Below are 16,791 nucleotides of genomic sequence, written 5' to 3' on the forward strand. Positions count from 1 at the left end.
GATGCAGGTCAGTTTTGACCTCGGTCTGACTTTTATTCTTATTCCTAGGTCAATGGAATTTGTGTTATTACAACTTGGGCTGGTATTTTGTCCAAGAATTTGTTTCAGATGAGTATGGCTTCCTCCAACATTTCGTTGCTAGATCATTTTCTACAATTACCTGGAAATGCCCTTCGCTGACGGCCTTGGCCTACTTTTGACCTACCATAGGGCAGAGAACTTGCAAGGTAAATATAATTTGTGCGTCAAAAGACCTGTTTTTCCATTCCCTACAGCTGTACAACATTTCGTGCGGCTACGCCGCATCGTTCGGAAATCATTTTGGAAAACCTCCGGGCGGAGTCAAATTGACCCCTACCTGAACGCGTCCTAAGGCATAAAAACATGGGAAGTTTATTTGTCAGGTGCAATTTCTCAGGTGTGTAAGGCCAAATACTACCTTGTCTCTGTCACTGCTGTTTCAAGTTGTACGTTGGTTGCACATTAGTGTGTGTCATCAAGGGGGTGAATCTCTTGAACCAACTGAGACAAAGTTTTTCCTTGGCACACGGATTAATGATGAGTTTTCAGGTCTTTCGCACCGCATCACTGTTGATATTCGTGACGCAAGGGCAGTTTTTCCTTGATGCACTAAAAACGTCGTGGTCGATACTAGCGCCAACTATTTTACGCACTGGTGTCATCCTCCAACAAGCCCTCAAACTTCCCGCTTTCCACACTACTGGTACCTGGTGAATTACGTATGAAATGCATGTTATGAAGAGCGGCGCAAAACATTACCAAACAGCTTTAAACTGGCTTTTTATTAAAGACCATTACATTTTTGTAAAACCCAAAGCTGTGCAGTTATGAGAATGGTCCAGTAGATCGGAGTAGGTCGTAAGTTTGCGATCGCTACTGCATGATAGTCATGTTGATTTGCAATTAATATGCTTGTTTTGTGGGCGCTATGGGCTTATTAGTTTAGTTTTCCGGTAATAGAAAATTCCCTCGATCAAATACTTGCATAAACATGCCCAAGGCTACACGGTCGCGCACAAAATATTTTTGTGGTAGGCCATCCGGCCCCACTGTCACACCACCAACTGCTGACTACAGGAAGGCCATGAGCTACATCAGGCTGTTGAGCGAATCGAAGAGGAATCTCACTAACGATATCCTCAAGACCGCGCCGGGAGAAATCAGGGAACTGTGGACCAATGTGGCAATCCCTGTTCATGATAAGGGACAAAATTGATGAAGGGGGATTGCTTTCATCTCAACAGAGCTATCAGCAAGAAATCACAGGAAGACAGAGAGTAACACAGCAACGCCGCCACCGAGAAATTCAACAAGCTTGTCGATGTCGTGAAATTCCAGTGCATACCTCAGCGCAGCTTTCCATGCCCACTTGTCTGCACAGTGTATCAAGAGGACGTTACCTTCTGCTGCTGAGCCTGAGTCGCCTTCCCCGCCGACTGCTGAGCTCGCGCCGCCTGCTGAGCCAGCGCTGGCTGCTGGTGCTGAACTCAAACCTGCTCCGGAACCAAGTGGTCTCAGCGCTGGCGACTCGGCAGAGCACAGATTCCTACACGGTTCCGTACATGGTAAACGGTGGCGACGACGCCGATTGTTCGTTCGTGTTGAAACCGCTGTCACTGTAGATCGTAAGGAAAACGATATGACTAACACCGCTTTGGCGGTTGGCAGCTACGGTGGCTCTAACTGGGCCGCTGCTGCTATCAGTAATGCCTTCTTACAAGACAGCAGAGACGGACTGGCTATTTGAAATCAAACATCATGGATCCCTAGAAGATATGCTGCGCAATAGACATAGCGAGAAAGGAGACGGCTCGTCAAAATGCTGAAGCAATCCACGAGTCAGGTTTGACCATCCTCTTCTCCGACGGCCGAAGGCAGGCGAAAGCAGGAGCTACATCAATCACGCGTAGCCAAGCGAATGCCGCCGAGACATACGTGGTTGTCATTGCTGGGCCAAGCAGTCGCTACATGACTCATTTTACGTTCGAGTCCGGCCTCGCCCTGCACTTGCTCAACGATCTACACTCCGTGAGCACGCAGTGCGACGCTCACATCAATGTGCTCGGCTGCGATGGCACGGCCGTCAACGCCGAGACGATAGGCGCCGTGTTCCGGCTGTTTGAGCTGGCCACCGAGCCAACCGTACACTGGTTCATCTGCCAGCTGCGCGGCAACCAGCTGAACCTCCTCCATCTGCTTCTGAGATTGGACGGCACGACCACGGGATCGAATTTGTTTGCCCATCGGCACGACCTGCGCCGGAGAGGTCGGGGAGAGGAACGTTGTGGCATTCATGCTTATACCGAGACACGTGCCAAACCTGCTGGTCGACCTCATTCAGCGGCTGAGCACCAACTAGCAGCTGCTCTACTTTCTGGTCTCCGGTGCTCAAAACGGCTCTGTCCGAGACGTGGCTGCCCAGCGGCGAATCGGACCATTGAACCATGTCAGGTAAATATGAAAACGCATTTTCTTCGAAGTTATGACAATGCGTGTTTAAACGTTATCATGTATCAATTGATATTTCATGTGCTTACTGTTAGGCATTCACTTATTATCTTACAATGTGTCGTAGTATTTCGTATTATTTGCTTGTTGGTTCATGTTTGCTTGTGTATTTGTTGATATTCATTCTGTCACATTTAAGGATTCTGGATGTACGCATGATTACATGCACTTTAGAGGCGCAATAATTTGTGTACGATATAATGCTCAGTTCGCAACAAATTGTTCTAATATATTTGCTTTTGCTCTCGAATGGTTGACACCGGCCACTCGCCTGCTCCCAGTTTACATCTCTATCGAAACCTCCAGCAGCGCTCTCAAGGGCCTCGTCCAGTGCATGGTCGGCCACTACGTGCCGGTGTGGTCCGCCATCCGGCAGAACAGCAACTGCGACTTTGGCATACGCAGCCTGTTCCAGAGCATCGTGCTATTCCGCAGGCTGCCGCAGCGCACATAGGCCAGGGTGCAGCCAGTCCTCAAGCGCAACGGGGGCTAGGTCCGTCCGGAAAGCTGCTGCTGGACATGGTGTAGGATGAGAACCGCATGGTCCGCGAACAGGTGGTTGCGATCGTCGCGCAGCTCGTGAGCAGCAAATCAAGGGTCTTCCTCAGCCCAGGGTCTTCACCATCCCAGCGAAAAACTTCTGGACCGTGAGGTTCACCAACATGACCCCTGGCATGGACCAGTCACACAGCCCCCACCGCAAAGCCCAGCGACTGTGAGCTGCGGAACAAAGTGGCAACTCCACTGGCAATATGGCCATATCTGGCTCACACAAGGAGTGCGACCAGCGCCGCACTGCCGAGAACGTCTGGGGCTGGAGCTGGAGATTGAGCAACATGCGGAGCACAGTTGCAAAGGTATTTCTGCTACTGTGCGATCTCCGCCAACATGCCTTCTGGGTCACCTGTCTGTGAACAGCTGCTGTTTGGGACGGCGCATCGAAAACGCAGGCTCGGCAAGGAGCAAGATGTGTGTAGGGTCACCCTACCTTCCCGCTTCTCCCTACATCCATTGTACAGACCGCAGAACTTGCTATATGTATTGGGTTGTCCACCAGATAACATATTCTGAGCCATATGCTGGAGCGCAAGCAGAATGTCGCAATCGTTGAGGAGCTTGACTTGAAAATGTTCACTTGAAGCAAATCAAAAGCAAGAAATGGATGTGTTCTCGTGAACAGTTGACTGCTCCCATGTCACAAGCAGTTGGTTTTAAACAGGTAATTATGTTGATGATGTTTCGAAGCGTGTCCATGTGTATTTCCATTCTGAGACAGAAAGCTAGGTCCCTGCATGTCCCTCTATCATGGGTCAAAATGCATCGGCCGGGAATCGAACCCGGGCCGCCCGCGTGGCAGGCGAGCATTCTACCACTGAACCACCGATGCTTATGGAAATTGCTGTTGTTTGGATTTTTCAAAAATTGCTTCATAAAATTTGATATGAATATTTCGACTATACAATATTTAACCAAATTCCCCACCACGGCTGTAATGTGTTTCCATTAGTGCTCGAGTCACTCCTTTACGTTAAAATATCACTACATTTGATCTCCACCCGCGAAGAGCATGTTGCACGGGCCATTCAGTCGTCGAACGTCTCTCGGTTCACTCACAACCGCTGTTCGTAATGTGCCGTGGCAAATATCTTGTACTGGAACCAGCGGGCTGGACATCTGAACTGAAACAGTCCCACGAAAGGACAGGCCCATTCGTGTGTCAGGATGGGTCTCAGACCCGTCGTGCGAAACGTTCTCGGACATGAGTCCTGGATAGGGTAGGGATATTTTGAACTAGGAAAGCAAAGGCACGTCCCAAATGTGGTCAGCCACTTAAGAGGCCTTTAGCATTCCGAAAAGGATTGTCTCACTCTTGAAGCACAGCTCAAGAACATGCTCTGGTGGAACCTCAGGACCGGTTAGTCTAATAAGGACACTGGGTGGCGCCTAGAGATGCCATTTTTATATTTTGAATAGCCGCATCCTCCGCGCATTCGAAAACCCGCACACGCCTTCAAAGGAAAGTTTATCCAAACAGCCGAAATTGACCCCGTTATCCTTATTTTGCATTCCAGGTGAACATACGCAACACCATGATATCATTGTCAAAATAAGAGGAAACCTACAAATATATTAACTCACTATTCCCAGCCGATTTCTAGGTGCGCGGGTCCATCTCCGCTTTCCGCCCAGCGGACTACGAGCGTACTGAAGAGCAGGCTACGGGCGTGCAGGCTTCGGGCCATCCTCTCCATGCGTGGTTTGCCGTGCAAATTTGTGCTGCCAGCATATACACTCATTATGCCACAGCGGTAAAGGAACACGACGCTTATAAGGGTTGCCAAAAAGCACGCTAGAGTCAAAATCTTGATCGCGCCAAAATGAATAATCACACTGTGCATCTGAGCTTGCATCTGCTGGCATCCCGTGTTAGCCTGCAGCAAGAGCTTGCTGCGTCCCACAGCTCTTCTGGCTCACGTAGAGTGTTTGTTTTCTAACCTTTCTCACACCGATACATTACATTCAGCTAACAACGCGCACGATTGAGTCCCGGTCGCTTATCATGCTGACTGAAAATGACATGAGAATCTCAACATCCAGAGGTGAGCGCGAAAAAGAAGAAAATACAGTTGGCAGCACGTGACACCACTGACCTACACGTGAGACACACATACAGACGCCACTGGTAACAACGGGACACGACACGACATGCCGCCTCCCCGATTCTTCATGTCTCCACGTCTTATGATTCCCTCCCCTTGATGTCCTGCCGCCAATCACTCACTTAACCGCAATACACGGCAGACCGATCTTGGTTTGTTCCCAATACAATTTGGGGAGCCACCACCTAGTGGTCTTCCTTTAGCCAAGAACATCAGCAATAGACTTCCTAAAAACAAACAAAATGCTGGCGGCCTGCGCATCTTTTGTCCGCTGCTCCCATCGAAGTCAGCACATTGCGATCGGAGGCCTGTCCATACGAAATCTGTTGCATTTCTTTTCACAGACTTCGTAATTTGTTTCTGCGAACTTTTGCTAAATATGACCTGAATCGACTTTCCGACCGGAGGGTCATGTGAGAGGTGAGTTTCCTTCTTTCACCGTCTCTCGGCTGGTCAAACGCAGCCGTGGATGCAGCCTTACTTGAAATGGCAAGATTCAGATTTAAATCCAGACCAGAACCGTAACAAACTTCCGCAATGTCGCCCACCGGATCGTAACAGCGGCGGCGGGATCCGCACAGCAGGCGCTGGGGTCCGTGTAACGAGAGGTGGGTCTGTACAGCAGGGGCGGGGGTCCGTACAACGTACGGTGGGAGCAATACGGCACAAAAGAGCAGCCTGGTAATACTCGGTCACGTCGGTGACAAGAGTGTTGATGTTGGTTCGTGCTATTCCTCCACCAGTGTGTCCAGCATCGAGGCACTCTGACCTTTATTAATAATTATTAACACGTAAGGCTAAACCCATAGTGCTATGTAGTGGCACAGTGGCACTTTGTACCACTTTGTAAGCACATTGTACTTGCTTCTGATAAGTGCTGGAAACCAAAAGTCCTGAAGTTCAAGAAGAAACGATATAAGGTAGGTCTTGGATAGATTCAAGGTATTTTGAGTTGGGAAAGGAAAGGCACGTCTCACACGTGGTCAAACGCTGTACATGCTTGCAGCGTCCTCAAAACGACTGCCCCACTCTTGGAGCATATTCTAAAAACACACTCTGACGAAACCTCACCACAAATTAAGTCTAATAAAAGCGTCGGGTAGTGTCTGGAGCTACCGTTTTTGGATTTTAAATGCCCGCACCCGCCTCGCACCCAAATTTGAAGAGCACGAGAGGGTGGGGCACCCCGACCGTGCGACTGGCGCACACCCCACAGAGGGGTCTCTGTGCGGGGATAGGCGCGGCGGTTGGCCCCCAGGCACATGTAGTCCTGCCCCACCGTTATTCATTCCCCTTCATCTCATTGCCTTGAAATGATAGATTCCTGGCCAAATTGGCTCTAATACGAATAACCAACCCGCACTGGAATATGGAACACTTCCATTCTCTTTCCTGTTTCACCCTGCGTCGTAGCGACGCCCCGCCTGTCTGTGGCAGGCTACATGCGTCCGTTACGAGTGGGCTGAGAGGCCCGTGCAGAGGCAGCCCTGACCGGGCACTAAGCGCATTCCCCACATCAGGGTCCCTGCAAGGCCAACGCTCAGCGATCGGCGCGCCTGGAGCATGTCCTGCCCCATCATTACCCAGTGTCCTTCATCCCGTAGCACTGAAGTGATCATTGCTGGCCAGACAGACTATATTCCAAATAACCAAACCGTGTTAGAATTTTGCATAGCTTACGCAACATTGGTTGAGAGCCAATAGAAATCGACCCAATAGTCTGCGCATGTTCGCGGGCGTGCAGCTCAGATACTGGAGGGTTTTAGGCCTTAAGAAAGGTAGGGTTGTGAAATGCACCCACTGACATTCAAGATGGTCATTTGATTTAAATCTCATACAAATTTGAAACACCCGCTTTAGCGTTTGTCGGAAAGTTTCAGTTTCGAGTTCTTGCATATGCTGTAAAGTTATTCCGAAAAGTAATCTTGCCGACATCACGCGAGAACAGATTGCATATATCTTCCCGGCTAATCCGGATCGGAAAATTTCTGATGCCTCTCTTAACTTTGAATGCAACCACTATCACCTTCCGTTTGGCTACACTGTCGAATATTTACATTTCATCGAGCTGACAGTTTACTTACACGCGTCGCCGGCTTCCAGAAACCCGTGTCAGTACGACAAACCGAAGCGGTATTGGAAAGGGTTGTAATGATGACAAAAATTGGTAAAAGTCGCCATTATTGGATGCGAAGCATGGTGCGGTGATACGGGGTGGTTTTGCACTAAGTGATCAACCACAGCTGTTTTAACCATGTGTATGACTCTGCGACCGTCTGACCGCACCGTCTGTTGATCGGACCCCATCGTCGGCTATACCGACCGTGACATCTGCCGTTTACTGTACCGACCCTTCCTCTCGCTGTGCCAGGCCTGTGGCGCTTTATGTGCTGAATCGACCCTGGAACGTGTTGCCAAAGGCTGTTGGATTTAGTAAAGCAGATTCCGTCTTTTGCCGTGCCGACTCAGCTGACAAGAATGTCTTTATCGATTGTGAGGTCACGGGTCGAGACTGGGTGAGATGGTCCGTTGACACGAGGATCTCAAGCGATATTGTATGCTGGTGTGTTGTACGCGGACGAGCCAAGTTGTTGGCGGTAAGTATGAACGTGCGTTTTGCGGGAAATGACGCTGCTGAATCGCGCGTATGTGAGCGGTGCAGGCTTAGCTAACATCACGCCCGTTGACCACCTGCTTCATCTCTTCGGAAAATCTGAGGAGGGCTGGAAGCTGAAGCACATAAACGCATTGCACCAGACGAAGTAACTCAAAAGCTTCTTCTCTTAGGTGTCAGGTACCTTGCCACCGACTGCAATCGTCACAGACGACCTGGATGAGGCGGAGAAAGTTTTACTAGACAAGCTCCCAACACAAACGCCGTATCTGAAGTAAAACGTGATTGCTCTCCCCGAGTTTGAGCACTACGCAAGCGCTCGCGAGCCCCAGCTCGCCGCAGCGTGGGATGCCGCGAGATGAAGGCTTTAAACTTGGAGAAATGGTGATGAAAAAATAACAAACCTAAAAAGATATGCATGCTCTTTTGACCTTTATCCGGAAGAAGCTAATCCGGGGAGAATGGGCTTGTGCCAAAAACGGAGCGCTTTAATGAGCTGCGACCAAAGGATGAATATGAGACTCCTGAGCCAGCGCCAAGGATGTGAGACCAGATCAGGCGCAACGATCAGTAAAGATGAGACACCTGCTCGTAAGACACCAGCTGCTCCTTCTCCAAAAACTTCCAAAGATCGAGTACGATTGAGAACGCTGCCATCCAAAAATGTAGAGAGATGGCACAGTATTTTACCAGAATTGGGAACCGCAAGAGCTACACGACGTGCAGATGTGCGACCATCGTAGTGAATGGTTTGGGATCATATCTAGCACAATGTGTGGAGCGCTACAAGCGTCCATTCGCTTCAAATGGAGCAAACGGGGACTTGCCATCCCGATCCGGCGGGCGACACTGCGGGAGTTTGTTAAGGTTTGGTCTGGATTTAAATCTGAATCTTATTATTCTACGTAAGGCGGTATCCACGGCCGCATTTGATCAGCTGACAGACGGCGAAAGAAGGGAATTGATCTCTCTCAGGACCCTCTGGTCGGAAAGTCAATTCAGGCCATGTACAGAAAAAGTTCGCAGAAACAAATCACCAAGTCCGTGAAAAAAAAATGCAACAGGTTGCCTATGGACAAGTTTCCGACCACAATGTCCTGACTTCGATGGGAGCAGAGGATAAAAGATGCGCAGGCTGCAAACTTTTTGGGGGGATAGTCTATTGCTGATGCTCATGGCTAACAGCAGACCACTAGGCGGTGGCTCAGCAAACTGTATTGGTAGTGAACCAAGATCGGTCAGTCGTGTATTGCGGTTAAGTGGGGGATTGGCGGCAGGACATGAGGGGGACTGAACGGAAAGACGTGGAGACGTGAAGAATTGGGGAGGCGGCATGTCGCGTCGTGTCCCGTTGCTACCAGTCGTTGTTACCATTTTCATTCAGCATGATAAGCGACTGGCACTCAATCGTGCGCGTTGTAAGCTGAATATAATGCGCCAGTGTGAGAAAGTTCAGAAAACAAACACTTCTCGTAAACCAGAAGAGCTGTGGGACGCAGCAGGCTCCTGATGCAGGCTAACATGTGATTCCAGCAGATGTTACCTCAGATGCACAGTCTGGTTATTCGTTTTGGCGCGATCCAGATTTTGACTAAAGCGCGCTTTTTGGCAACCCTTTTAAGCGTCGCGTTCATTTACGGCTGTGGAGTAATGAGGGCATATGCTGGCAACACAAATTCGCAGGGCAAACCATGCATGGAGAGGATGGCCAGAAGCCCGCACGCCCGTAGCCTGCTCTTTAGTACGCTCGAAGTCCGTTGGGGGAAAAGCGAGGATGGACCCGCGCACCTAGAAAGCGGCTGGGAATAGTGAGTTAATATATTTGTAGGTTTTATATTATTTTGACAATAATAATATCATGGTGCTGCGTATGTTTACCTCGAATGGAACATAATGATAACTGGGTCAATTCGGGCTTTTGGGGTAAACTTTCCTTGCGAGGCGTGTACGGGTTTCCAAATGCGAGGCGGGTGCGGCTATTCAAAATCGCGTCAAAATCAAAATCTACTTCTACGCGTCTTCAGCAGTTAACGTTCTTTAAACTGCATGACTTTCTCAGTCATGTGGTTTAAGTCAGCCATTCACCCAATTGTAAGCTTTTCTGAGAGTTATCCAGTCATCACATCACTGACATCAGCTCATCAGGATATGTTTCTGCGCAGGGGCGTAAGCAGAATTTCGCAATCGCTGAGGAGCTGGACTCGAAAATGTTCACTGGAAGCAAAAAAACAAAACAACAAAATGGATGTGTACTTCTGACCAGTTGACTGTTCCCATGTCACTACTCGCTGCTCTGAAACAGGGAATTATGTTGACGATGTTATCCGAAGCGTGTCCATGTGTGTTTCCATTCCGAGACAGGAAGTATTGTCCCTGCATATCCCTCTATCATGGGTCAAAATGCATCGGTCGGGAATCGAAGCCTGCGTGGCAGGCGAGCATTCTACCACTCAACCACCGATGCTTCCTCAACGTGCTCTTGTTGGATTTTCAAAATGTGTGCCACAAAATTTGATATGAATATTTCGGCTGTATAATTTTCAGTCAATCTCCCCCACACGGCTGTGACGTATTTCCATTAATGAACATGGAGTCACTACTTTACGTTAAAGCACCACTACCTTCGATTTCCAGCCGCGAAGAGTATGTTGCACGCACCATTCAGTCGTTGTCGAACGTCTCTCGGTTCGCTCATAACCGCTGTTCGTAACGTGCCGTGACAAATATCTTGTACTAGGACCAGCGGGCTGGACATCTGAACTGAAACAGACCCACGAGAGGACGGGCCCATTCGTGTGTCAGGGTGGGACCCAGACCCGTCGTGGTTGACGTTCTCGGACATAAGTGCTGGATAGGGTAGGGATATTTTGAACTAGCAAAACAAAGGCACGTCCCAAATGTGGTCAGCCACTTAAGAGGCTTTCAGTGTCCCGAAAAGGATCGTCTCACTCTTGGAGCATAGTTCAAGAACATACTCTGGTGAAACCTCAGGACCGGTTAGTCTTATAATGACGCTGGGTAGTGTCTAGAGTTGAAATTTTTATATTTTGAATAGCCGCACCCGCCTCGCATTTGAAACCCGTACCCGCCTTGAAAGGGATGTTTACCCAAAAAAGCCCGAATTGACAACGTTACCCTTATTTTCCATTCGAGGTGAACACACACGGTACCATGACATTATTATTGTCAAAATAAGATAAAACCTACAAATATATTGACTGACTATTCCCAGTCGTTTCCTGGGTGTACATGTCCATCCTCCCTTTCGCCCAGCGGATTGCGAGCGTACTAAAGAGCGGGCTACGGGTGTGCGGGATTCGGGCCATCCCCTCCATGCATGGTTTGCCCTGCGAATTTGTGTTGCCAGCATATACACTCATTACGCTGCAGCCGGAAAAGAACGCGACGCTTAAAAGGGTTACCAAAAAACGCGCCAGGGTCGAAATCTCGATTGCGCCAAAACGAATAATCAGACCGTGCATTTGAGCTTACATCTGCTGGAATCCCGTGTTAGCCTGCATCAGGAGCTTGCTGCGCGCCACAGCTCCTCTGGTTCACGAAAGTGTTTGTTTTGTGACCTTTCTCGCGCCGATGCACTACATTCAGCTAACAACGGGCACGATTGAGTCCCGGTCGCTTATCATGCTGACTGAAAATGGCAGGAGAGGCTCAACATCCAGAGGTGGGAACAACAAAGAACACACAGCTGGCAGCGCGTCACACCACTGACCCGCACGTGAGACACACATACAGACGCGACTAGCAACAACGGGAGACACCGCTACACGCCGCCTCCCCAATACTTCATGTCTCCACGTCTTTTGGTTCAGTCCCCTTTATATCCTGCCGCCAATCACTCACGCAACCGCAATACACGCCAGTCCGATCTTGGTTCATTCCCAATATAGTGGGGTGACGACCACCTAGTAGTCTGCCTTAAGCCTTGAGCATCAGCAATAGACTATTCCTAAAAAAACAAAAAGTTTGCGACCTGCGCATTTTTTGCCCGCTGCTCCCATCGAAGTCAGCACATTGCGATCGGAAACCTGTTCATAGGTAACCTGTTGCATTTTTTTCACGGACTTGGTGATTTGTTTCCGCGAACTTCTGCTAAATATGACCGGAATCGAGTTTTCGGCGAGAGGGTCATGTGAGAGGTCAGCTTCCTTCTTTTGCCGTATCTCAGCTGGTCAAACGCAGCCGTAGATACAGCCTTACGTAGAATGGTAAGCTTCAGATTAAAATCCACACCAGACCCGTAACAAACTTCCCCAATGTCGCCCGCTAGATCGGAACAGCGGCGATGGGATCCGTACAGCAGGCGATGGGGTCCGTGCAACAGGAGGTGGGTCCGCATAACACGGGCGGGGTCCGTGCAACGCGGTGGGATCAATACAACACGAAAGAGCAGTCTGTTACTATTCGGTCACTTCGGTGGCAAGAGTGTATATGTTTGTTCGTGCTATTGCACCACCAGTTCGTCCACCATCGAGGCACCCTGGGCTTTACAAGTTGAACGGAGACAGAGGAGTGGGTAGGGGGGGGGGGGGGGGGTTCGAAGCCCGGTCGGGCCAGGTCTGCCAATCCCACGGCGACATCACCATGATGATGCCCCAGGGAATGTATGTGCTGAAGGGCATTACGATGCGGGTTTTCAGCGAGCCTTTTCCAGTGTCTCTAAGCCGTTCTTTCCCATAAGGTGAGTCAAAGACGTTGGTTAGTGCGTCGCAGTCATTCTCATGGTAAAAACAGCTGTGCCTTTTCACTTAGTACAACACCAGTCCGTATCTCTGCACCACGCTTCGTATCCAGAAATGGCGAGATTTACCAGTTTTTGTCATCATTGCCACCGTTTCAAACACCGTTTCGGACTTTTGTACTGACACGGGTTTCTTGAAAACGGCGACGCGTGAAAATAAACTAGCTCGATGAAATGGAAATCAGCTCGATGAAATGGAAACATTCGGGAGTGTAATGAAACAGAAGGCGACAGTGGCTACATTCAGAGTTGAGGGGGCATCAGAAGTTTTCCGATCCGGATTACCCGGGAAGATGTATGCAATCCGATCTCGCATAATGTCGGCAGGATTACTTTCCGAATCATTTTTCAGCACATGCATGAACTCGAAACTGAAGCCTTCCGACAAACGCTAAGGCCGGCGTTCCCAATTTGTACGAGGTTTAAATTAAATGACCAACTTGAAGGTCAGTGGGTACATTTCACAGCCCTACCCTTCTTAAGACCTAAAACCCTCCAGTATCTGAGCTGCACGCATGCGAACATGCGTAGACTATTGAGTCGATTTCTACTGGCTCTCAAACAATGTTGCGTAAGCTTTGCAAAATTCTAACACGGTTTGGTTATTTGGAATATAGTCTCTCTGGTCAGCAATGATCAGTTCAGTGCTGCAGGATGAAGGAGACTGGATAATGATGGGACAGGACATGTTCCAGGCGCGCCGATCGCCGAGCATTAGCCTTGCAGGGACCCTGATGTGGGGCATGCGCTGAGAGCCCGGTCAGGGCTGCCTCTCCACGGGCCTCTCAGCCGTGGAGCCAATTAGAGGCAGTTCGGCCAGAAATTAGCATTTCAGGGCAATGGGTTGAAGGGGAATGAATAACGGTGGAGTAGGACTACATGCGCCTGGGGGGCCAACCGCCGAGCCTCACCCCGCGCAGGGACCCTTCTGTGGGGTGTGCGACGGTTGCGTGGTCGGGGTCCCCACCCTCTCGCGCTCTTATCAAATTTGGGTGCGAGGCGGGTCGGGTATTCAAAATCCAAAACGGCAGTTCCAGGCACAAACTAATATTATTATTAGACTTAACTTGTCCTGAGGTCTCGCCAGAATGTGTTTATAAATATGCTCCAAGAGAGGGACAGTCGTTTTAAGGACGCTGGAAGCGTGTAAGTGATTAACAACTTTTGGGACGTGCTTTTTCTTGCCCAACTTAAAATACCTCGACTCTATCCAAGACTGACACATTTTTTCTTGGATTTCAGGACTTTTTGTTTCCAGCACTCATCAGATAAGCACAGATAAGCACACGGTTTGGTTGTTTTGAATACAGTCCCTCTAGCCAGCAATGATCAGTTCAGTGCTGCGGGATGAAGGAGACTGGATAGTGATTGGCCAAGACATGTGCCACGCGCACCAATCGCTGAGCATTAGCGCGCGCAGGGATCCCAGTCGTAGCGGACGCATGCAGCCTGCCACAGACAGGCGGGGCGTCGCCACGACGCAGGGTGAAACAGGAAAGAGGATGGAAGTGTCGCATATTCTAGTACGGTTTGGTTATTCGGATTGGAGCCAATTAGGCCAGAAATCTATTATTTGAGGGCAATGGGATGGAGGGGAATGAATAACAGTGGGGCAGGGGTGTGCGCCAGTCGCACGGTCGGGGTGCCTCTCCCTCTCGTGCTCTTCAAATTTGAGTGCGAGGCGGTGCGGGTATTCAAAATCTAAAAACGGTAGTTCCAGACACTACCCAACACTATTATTAGATTTAATTTGTGGCCAGGTTTTGCCAGAGTGTGTTTTTAGAATATGCTACAAGAGTGGGACAGTCGTTTTGAGGACGCTGAAAGCCTGTACAGCGATTGACCACGTTTGGCGCGCGACTTTTCTTTCCCAAATCAACATATCTTGACTCTATCCAATACCTACATCATATTTCTTCTTCTGGGACTTCAGGACTTTTGGTTTCGAGCGCTTATCAGATAAGCACTTCTTTGCGCTATAACCCGTCCTTTGTTGAACAAAAGCTTAACATGGATGTCCATTCGCATCAAGGAAAAGTAAAGCATGTAGCGTTAAGGCATTTGTGACAACTGATGCAAAACATTTGTCACACATATTTTCGCAGGTGTGTAGGGCCAAAGGTAGCGTTGTTTCTCACGCTCCTGCCCCAAGATGCATTTTAGTGTGATATCTTATACCGTTTTGCAGGATTTTTTCATCGTTTTTTTTTTTAAATCACGGTCTAGAACCATACATCCACCATTGTAATCCGTCTTGTGCAATATTAAGACTTACATCCAGCAGCGTCTTCTTGGACTACAAAGACGGACAGTAGCGTTCTTTGGAGGCCTTTCTGTGAATGCACCTGCTTGGTTCATGCTGCAGGGTTCATGGGCTAGGATACAAGGCTCTGACCGGGGAGGCCAGGGTTTGAGTCCCGGTGGGATATGAAGGTTGTGCCTTGTTGAGGCATAGGTCTTATTGTTGCCTGCGTTTGCCCGAACTAACAAGCTCTTTCCTAGGCCGCCGGCACTTTGCCCCTTGTAATGTAATACATTGGTATGGTAGGCAGCTGCCATGTGAGGAAACCATGCTTTACTTGTGAGAACTACATTCTAGAAGCAGGTACAATATGCTTACAACAAAGTGCCACTGTGCCACTACATGTCACTATGGGTTTAGCCTTATGTGTTATCCGCTGCAAACAACCGAGACAGAGAACTTCAGTAGCGAAGGGTGGGCTCGTCGCTTGGGACCATTGTCCATTTGGACATTGTTGTCCATTGTCCATAGTTGTTTGGACCATTTGGACCATGGCTTTCTGACACGGCAAATGTGGACAATGTTAGCAGGTGCCCAACGTGCCGGAGCATTAAATTACAAAGGGCATAGTGACGTCAGCATGACATAAGCACATTTGCTCCTGCAAATACAGAATACAATTACCATATAAATCACAACACCATGCGTTTGATTTCCGTGATGGTGTGCGCACAGAAAACAAGCACCTTATTTCCCGCACCGGGAATCGAACCCGGGCCTCACGGGTGAGAGCCGTGTATCCTAGCCACTAGACCATGCGGGAGCCTAGTTATTCATGATGGCCTATGAAATCCTCCCTGCACGTATTTTCACTTTCATAAGAACATCACTTGACGGTAGTCTTGATATTACGCAAGACCCAATGCAAAGACGGACGTATTCTTCTAAATTGCGGTTTCAAAAACAACGACTTGTTGGAAACAACTACAAACTAGTATGACATGTTCAGCCAATTTCATGCCAGATCACCGTCTGCGTTAACGTTATAATTCACGTGCGCGGCTGTCCACTGCCTGCGGCACCTGCTCTTTCAGTCAGAGAGATGGAGCAGATGCGTCATTTTCGAATGCTGTTGCTGAAATGGCAGATGCCACCAAATCTCTCTTCTTTGCTCTAAATGGAACAAATCCGAAAGATCCCAATCACTCAAGATAGTGTGCTCCTACAAACAACACGTTGACCTGCGTAATTTTAGGTCATTGACCTTTCCTGACGCTTAAACAGGCAGTGGAAGATGGCTACGCAGTGACTGTTCCGAATAAATTCACTAGCGAAAAGCAATAGAAACTGCCTCATAAACCAAGCTTTTGATAAATAATGCAGGTCAGTTTTGACCTTGGTCTGACTTTTATTATTATTCCTATGTCAATGGATTGTGTGCCAGTATAGCTTCGGTTGATATTTTGTTCAAGAAATTATTTCAGATGAGTGTGGCTTCCTCCAACATCCCGTTGTTACATCGCATTATAAAATTACTTGGAAATGCTCCTCGCTGACGGCCTCGGCCTAACTTTGACTTACCATACGGCAGAAGCTTGTGAGGTACATATAATGTTTACGTGAAAAGATCTGCTCTTCCATGCTCTACAGCTGTACAACATTTCGCGCGGCTACGCCGCATCGTTCGGAAATCATTTTGAAAAACCTTCGGGTGGAGTCAAATTAACCCACACGTGAACGCGTACTAAGGCATAAAAACATGGGAAGTTTATTTGTCATGCGCATTTTCCCAGTTGCGTAAGGCCAAATGTTGCGTTGTCTCTGACACTGCTGTCTCAAGTTGCACGTTGGTTGCTCATTAGGGTGTGTCATCGAGAGGTGAATCTCTTGGAATCAACCGACACAAAGTTTTTTCTTGGCACACGGATTAATGAGAGCTTTCAGGTCTTTAACACCACATCACCGTTGATATTCGTGACACAAGAGC

At 48.8% G+C, this 16,791-nt stretch overlaps 1 non-coding gene across 1 annotated transcript; it reads right to left on the reverse strand.

Annotated features, from left to right (window-relative positions):
* Positions 1–15,555: 15,555 nt before the first annotated feature.
* On the reverse strand, positions 15,556–15,627 carry TRNAE-CUC (transfer RNA glutamic acid (anticodon CUC)). The gene has a single exon. It is a non-coding gene; the product is annotated as a tRNA-Glu (tRNA).
* Positions 15,628–16,791: the final 1,164 nt, after the last annotated feature.

The sequence above is a fragment of the Pollicipes pollicipes genome, unplaced genomic scaffold, assembly GCF_011947565.3.
Source record: "Pollicipes pollicipes isolate AB1234 unplaced genomic scaffold, Ppol_2.1 Scaffold_4219;HRSCAF=4965_pilon_pilon_pilon, whole genome shotgun sequence".
NCBI classification, from domain to species: Eukaryota; Metazoa; Arthropoda; class Thecostraca; order Pollicipedomorpha; family Pollicipedidae; genus Pollicipes; species Pollicipes pollicipes.